This window comes from Nicotiana sylvestris, chromosome 2, assembly GCF_000393655.2.
Source record: "Nicotiana sylvestris chromosome 2, ASM39365v2, whole genome shotgun sequence".
NCBI lineage: Eukaryota > Viridiplantae > Streptophyta > Magnoliopsida > Solanales > Solanaceae > Nicotiana > Nicotiana sylvestris.
In genome coordinates this window covers 9,380,167-9,387,573 of record NC_091058.1, presented here as the reverse complement: position 1 = coordinate 9,387,573, position 7,407 = coordinate 9,380,167, and the positions used below count along the sequence as shown (strand labels likewise).

The window sequence follows — 7,407 nt, the reverse complement described above, 5'->3', positions numbered from 1 at the left end:
CACTCTTCAGTTGAGAACTACAAAGTACTCGATCGAGCAGAATTGATCGATCTTGCCGGCAAGTCATCCTTGGCTGCATTTCGTAACCTTATTACCTCATGTAAGACTTAAAGATGAATGAAATAAAAAAAAATTGACTATCAAATCATTGAACTTTTGGGAAAATGAAGTTTCCCGAAGGAGAAATCTAACATTCCCTGTAGCAAAGAGAAAGAGAGCTTTCCTATTTCATCTAAGAAAAAGAAGTTAGGAGAAGCCCATTGGATGGAATAGAAAGAAAACTAACTTTGACAGTGCATGAAACGAATGAGGGTTGAAGCAAAGAGGGCAGCTTCTAGGAGTTGTTGATAAATAATGGATTCTTGTGTGGGAAAGGAAATCTACCTATAACATTAATGACTCTTTTAGATTCTTTACATAAAGATAGCTATGGATCAGTCAATTTCTATGTAATGTCCATTGGAGAAAAGGGGAAAAAGCAAGATAGTTTGGAGGGGTGGTTCTTAGGGTTTGGATGTGACTACCCACTGTCCCCATCACACCAGAACTTAAGAAAAAGACACAATCAATCCAAAAGCTCCTCCCCAAAATATGGTGTACGAACACTAAGGTTTAAGTTGTTATCAGAGGCAATAAACGAACTGCGCAAATCAGGCGCTTTAGTTTTACTTTCGTGACCTTTCTGTGTTGAGTTAGGTAGACGAATTTACTGCTCCATATTCTACCAAGCTGGCTTGTCGACATATGAATTAGCGAGTCCGGAACCAAAATGTGGTTTTTTTTTACTCAAAATACGCAAATAAGTGTTAAAAAAAAAGTTACCAAACTATATATAACGCCACAAAAAGTGGCGCTATACAGTAACGGTAACTGCATCGTTACTGTATAGCGCCACTTTTTGTGACGTTATATATAGTAAAACTGACACAGCCCACTATTAATGGTAACCTTTTTTTTAACACTTATTTGCGTATTTTGAGTAAAAAAAAACCACATTTTGGTTCCAGACTCATGAATTAGCCAACCCCTCCTTTACGGAATTTCGTTGATTCAGCTTTTGCAGTCTTTGGTCTGTTTGACACTTTGACCTAGCATCACATCTAGTCGTTTGTAAATTTTAGGTTTGCTTATGATGCACCATAAAAATTTAATACTGCATAAAATTATTCCTAACTAAAACAGAAGGGTAAACAGTAGCGGAGGTCCTTTAGGTCCTCATGTATAGACATAGGTGGATTTGAAGGTTATGGGTTCAAAATGCTAATCATTTTAAGTTACTGGGTTCTAAATTAACAATTAGTACATATTTAATGAATTTCATAAGATAAATACAGTGTTTGGACCAAAACTAATGGGTTCGGCTGAACCCGTAGCTGATGGGTCAGCTCCGCCCCTATGTGTAGATATTCAATTTTCTAGGATTTTATACTTCGAAAGTACCGTTGTGAGTCTAGTGAATATATGCGTTTCATAAAACAGAATTTAAAAAAAAAAAAAAAAAAACTGCATTTCATTAATGGCACCATGAATACAACATTATCACCAGCAAGTTTTGTCATATAGAAAAGTTAGAATCCTTGGTAACAGGTTAATTTGAAATCCAATTCGGATAGACAAGCATAGGGAGCTAATTATGCCATGCCATAATCAAACTAAAGGCGACATTTTTTTCAGATTTATAACCCTTAAGATGATGCACACATTTGTCAAAAACAGACATATTTAACTCCCAATGAACAAGTTAATTTATAAAGACAAAGCTACCACACTGAATGTCCATGTTTATTTCCCAGATAACGCACCATGCAATTGTTTGGTCACCAAGGGCCACAAAAAAACCTTGTTAGTAGTTCTATGAACCACCAAATGATGGCAATCATAAATTAGAGAATATAATCAATAGCAATTGAAAATAGTTTCTCAGAAAAAGTACCATAAGAGGTGAGCTGAGCTTAACATAATTTCAGCTCTTCACCAAGCAAGCCAGCTGCCTATACAATTTTAAATTCCCACCGGCTCCAAATTCCTGAGAGAAAATTGCTTACGGTAATCATACTATACACAGTTCATAGTATACTTGGCCATAAAAAGCATTTTCTTGCTTGGGTTCCCTAGCTGAGGCCATCTCCTACTTGGCATCAACTTGGTACAAGTACTTGCAGGAGAGCAATATCTAGCCTTCAGCTTCTACTTGTACACCATGATTGTGTTTGTGAAAAATAATTCTCTCAAAGCTTATAACCATCGGTGTTCTTCACATGATTCTTTAAATGGGGCATTATTTCCCAAAAGGGTTGCAATAGCAAAGGCATCAGAAGAAAAAACCACCAACCAGATTTGAGAATAGTAGGCAAGACAAAAGGAAATAAGCGCAAGCTGAAATTTAGATCCGAAAAGGCACACTCTTGAACTAAACAAGACCAGGTAATTGGAATGGTAATATTCACCTCTGAAATAAGTCAACCCTAAGAAAAAAGGGGGAAACGAAACCACATGCTTTTTGAAATTGAAAAAGGAAACATTCTTGTGAACTAAATGCATAGAAAGCGAAATACCTGTTATGTTCATAATATGAGCAAGGTCTGTTAACCTGATGATTGAAGCAAATTATATCTTAGCTAGCACACAAACTAAATCATAACCAAAAGAACATGTTGTAAGCATACCAAAAACTTACCGCCAAATTTACTGCTTACTGTAACTTATTCCTCCACGGGACAGGTCCACAGCGACTGGCAACACAAATCAGATAAGATAAATTATTTTTACTGGTATATAATACAGTATTCAATTACATTCAAAATCTATGTCGACAGAGAACTGCAGGCACACCTTTAGCTCAACCTGCATGCTCATGTATCCACGACATCCTCTTCAAAACAATCATCTAAATTTGGAAGATGCTTTTCCAATAAATTGATCATGGAACAAAATATGATTGAATATGATCACATCTTGAGCAAACATCCAGGCTTTGCAAAGCAAACAAGAAAAGATGAAATAAAATTCAAAATAAATGATACTGCACAATGGCTTATGTTCCAACATTGGGTCATAAACTATATTATCCACTAGAAAAAACTAAACAGAGCAGTATGGGGGATAACAGATCTAGCATCTGCTCCATCAAATAAGCAAATCACACTATAACTCATCCAAAAAAAAAATTAAACTAAAAATAAGACATCAGGACATGGCTGAGATTTTAGTGTTAATGCATCTGTAATACAATCACACAAAGGGAAGAAGGATAAAAGCATGCTGGCTATGCAGTTTTTTGGGACCGAAAGATTTTAAGCTTGGAAGTATATGGTGTCAGGACATGGCAAATTTCGATAGTAGGTAAAATCTTCAGATATGGTCCTCCCAAGAAAAAGCATCAAGGTAGGCCATAGTTCAGAAATCCTCATTCATCTGGTCTTCTGGTTTAGGCAGGAGGCTTCATTAGGCTGGCTTCAGGCTTCATATATCTCAGCTGTTTTGTTGCGAGGGAAAGGAAGAAAAGAATAGCATTAGTTTCAAATTCAAGGAGAGAGACTAGGTTATATCATACCAGAATCTCATAACTTTAGTATAGCTGAGCTATCTATGATATTTTGGCGCAATCAAATGAAAGAAGCAGTGCAAATATGCAATGCAAAGAGGGGATCCAGGAGCTACCTCCAGGTCCGGCTACACACTCTAGTAACCATAACTTTTTCTCCATGAAGCAGGGTCCTGTCCCGATGACCTGGCAGCAGTAGCTTAACATGTGAATAATAAGAACAAGAAATTGTAACTCTCGTTTTCCAAATTCGAAGCAATTATAGTTAGATAAGCTATAAAAAAGTCATGTGCAGCAGATGGAGAGAGATTGGTCAGAATCACAAGTGCTAATTGATGTCTAAAGGTCAGACATAAACATGCAAGATACAAACATGTGATCAATTAGCAGCTAAATAGGAATTAACAGTAAACAAAAATTTACCCGAATAGCTCATGCTGGTTTTCCTTTCAAGAGTTTTCCTTTTTAACTTTATTTTATATAATGTTGGACTGAAGCAAGCTTAAGTGGAGCGATATGGACTTTGAGGATTCCTATAGCCAACCCCAACTTGCTTGGGATTGAGGCATAGCTGTTGTTGTAGTATATTTAGCAGACAACATAACAACCAAATTCAGGACAAGGTGGAAAGCCCAGAAATCCTTACCTAGAACCACCAGAACGCCCAAGGGAATATCCTTCATAAGCTCCATATCCTATGCTGCTACTGCTGCTACTCTGCAGCTGGAATTAGAAATTAACAACAAACGATGCACAAAAATTCGAGAAAATATACATAGCAAGGGAAGTTAAGGAATCCCGCAAAAATTTCATAAATTATGTTCCTCTAAGCAATGAAACCATATGTTACCTGGACAGCACTGTAACTTCCATAACCATCAGCACGTGGAAGATCACCCATACCACCATAGCCAGCTGAGTAAGAATGTCCACGTTCATGTCTTCTCGTGTCTCTACTTTCATGTTTCAAGGTATCTGAATCTGTTGTCAATGGGAGGTAGGGAAGAACTGGCACAAAGGCAGATAGGGCACCCTCTCTCTCAAAAAGGTTTGCCCTCAAACGTGAAGTTACTTGCATGAGTGCATCCTTCACAACATCAAGATCTCCTGAGATCTGATAAATGTTTCAAGCATATAGATGAGGACAGATGAGCAAATAACAAGCATAATCACAAGTAAACCAGAGAACATAACAAAATACTTCTGCTAAATAAGAAAAAACAAGAAGGATAAGAATGCTAAGCATAAGGAAATGCTAATAAGACCTAACACGAGAAATAAAGACTAGCTTAAGAGAGTTTTACATCGGCAACCCCATCTTTTCATACTGTGCAACTGATCTTTCCTTTTCCTTTTCCTTTCTCCTTGCTGGGGGAGGTTGCTTTCATGAACAGAGGAGTTCAGCAGGAGAATACGAAAACAAAATAATTACTAAAGAATAATTGAATGATGCAAACAGTGGGACAAAGGTTATATTCACCGGACCCTTCCTAATTCTTTTTTAAAGACATCTTAATTCTATTAATTGACCTAAAGAAAAGATATATATGGCTCCTCAATATGTCTACATCCAAAATTAAAGACCCCTCATTCCTATGTCATACTCGTACTCCAAATGCTGAGTACAGAGAGAGACCACCAACTTCTTTTTATTTCAAAAAAAGAGTGGCAGATACTTTTGGTGTATATAAGCTTTTCAATTCTTATCAATATGCTTACCTGCACCATCTCATCATCTTCAGCTGCAACCTTGGGGAGATTTTCCTTGGAGAGTATACGAATATTAGCTTTCGTAATTTTCCGCAACTCATGATTATGGCTCCTCCCTTCCCAATAAGACAGCCTACTCGAGATGTTGGGACCAGCAATCTTGTGGCGAATGATATAAGACCAGAATCTTTTTCAACTTTCTCACTGCACCTTGGCTGCAAGCGCAATGCTGCTTCAACAGTTGGAGAAAATGTGTCCTTGAAAAACTAGAAAAATAAAGAAGGGAAGCACGAAAATAAATCTTCACAGGTGGACAAACATACTAAAATTCTGCACTCCCATCTAAAACATCAATAGAAATAGAAATTACCTCTTTCGTGGAGATTGAAATCACACAAGCATCACCTTCAGCAGCAGAACTATCAACTTTGATTGCTGCACCAGATTCTTGTCTAATTTGATTGATTATGACACCCCCTTTACCATTAACACCTCCAATATTTGCAGTAGGACACACCAAACGGAGAGAAAATTCCTTTGTAGATGACTCATCCATTGGAGCTGAGTAAAAAGACCTTGACCAGTCCCCAGTCTCCCCTTTGTAGCCCCCATAAGACCCCATCAATGGGTCCATTCCTACTATTGGAGCACCAGCAGTAGGACCTATAAGTGAACTCGAAGAGTAGACATTTTGTGCAGCTGAAGCAAGTAAGTGTTGAGAACGGGATGGATTCTTATGAAGACGAGTTGCTATATCATAAAGAGCCTTCTTCACTATAGTTGCTTCACCAGATATCTGAAACCCAATGAACCAACAAGTAATGAGGTCAGCCAGGAAAATGAATTTTCAGGTCCCCAATACTAATGCAAATAAGATTGTCATTGAAATCCTAGCATGAACACATGGCAATTACTGGTGAAGTGGTCAAATTTTTTATCAATAATGAAGCTTGCCACGAGAAAAAAGTTTCAAGAAGCAGAGTACAATTCGCCTACTCCTTCACATGACAAATCAGAAAAGGGACCGCCAAAAGAACACTAAAAGAAATAGGTTGAGATGAGAAAGCCTTCAATTTCATTCAGTTACCAATTAAAAAGAAAAAAATTGCAACTTCGTAAATGAACAATCAGCACTAGATCAAATTTAATTAGCAAGACAATTATTTGAAACATCCCAATGAAATAATGTAAAGAAGTACTTAACAGGGAGAACAACAGTGCTGTAAAGTCAAATAGGATATGATCCTCCATTACCTGCACAAGTTCATCCGAGCTCAGTGCACATGCAGGCAAATGGTTATCTTTCAATATACGAATTTGAGCACCAGTTTCACTATGAATGTTCTGTACTATCTGACCCCCTTTCCCAAGAATACATCCAATCTGATCTGAAGGTACTAGAAGCCTAACAGTAACCTGGGGAGTATCCTCAGAGTCCTTGTCAACTGTGTCGCTAACAATTTTCTCATGGACCATCAAAAGTGCATCCTGGGCAGGACAAACACGATCTTCAGAGCCATCAAAGTCGTTTGTTTCCTCACTTGAGCTGTAGATGGTGACAATACGTTCCTCACAGTCAGGCACTGTCTCACCAATCCTGATTTTAGACTTAGTGTCAACCCTTAATTGCTTAACAATCTCACCTCCCTTGCCGATAATACTGCCGATCTTCTTCCCAGGGCATAAGTACCAATACACTGTGTCGTCAGGACCAACAGAGAAAGGATCCTTATCGGAGCCAGTATTTCTCCTTTTGTTTCTCCCATTGTCAGCTTAATTAGACTGAGAATGAGAGCGCTTCACATAGCTATTACGTTGACCAGCCATCATAAAATCTTGACTAGGTTATGTTTATCAGTCACAGACTGCAACAGAGTCAAGAAATTACGATTAGAAAATCATTTTATCCCTATAAAATTAGAGTTTAAGTTCTATGCATTCATGGTGTTAAAAATGTTTATTACAGAATCAGGTCACTTAACAGGTAACTTCAGGTAATTCTATTTAATAGAATAATTGTTAAGCTAGAATAAATGGTAAGTAATTAGTAACCTGCTATAACAGATAGTACATAAAAAATAGCAAACTGTTTGTGTTTATAACTTTAATCCAAAAAATTATAGTAAACATTTAAATCTCAGAACAATTCAAAA

The 7,407-nt window shown here is 37.4% G+C and overlaps 1 pseudogene; it reads right to left on the bottom strand.

Annotated features, from left to right (window-relative positions):
- Positions 1–2,973: 2,973 nt before the first annotated feature.
- LOC104218567 (KH domain-containing protein At4g18375-like) lies at positions 2,974–7,119 on the bottom strand (annotated as a pseudogene).
- Between the last annotated feature and the right edge of the window lie 288 nt (positions 7,120–7,407).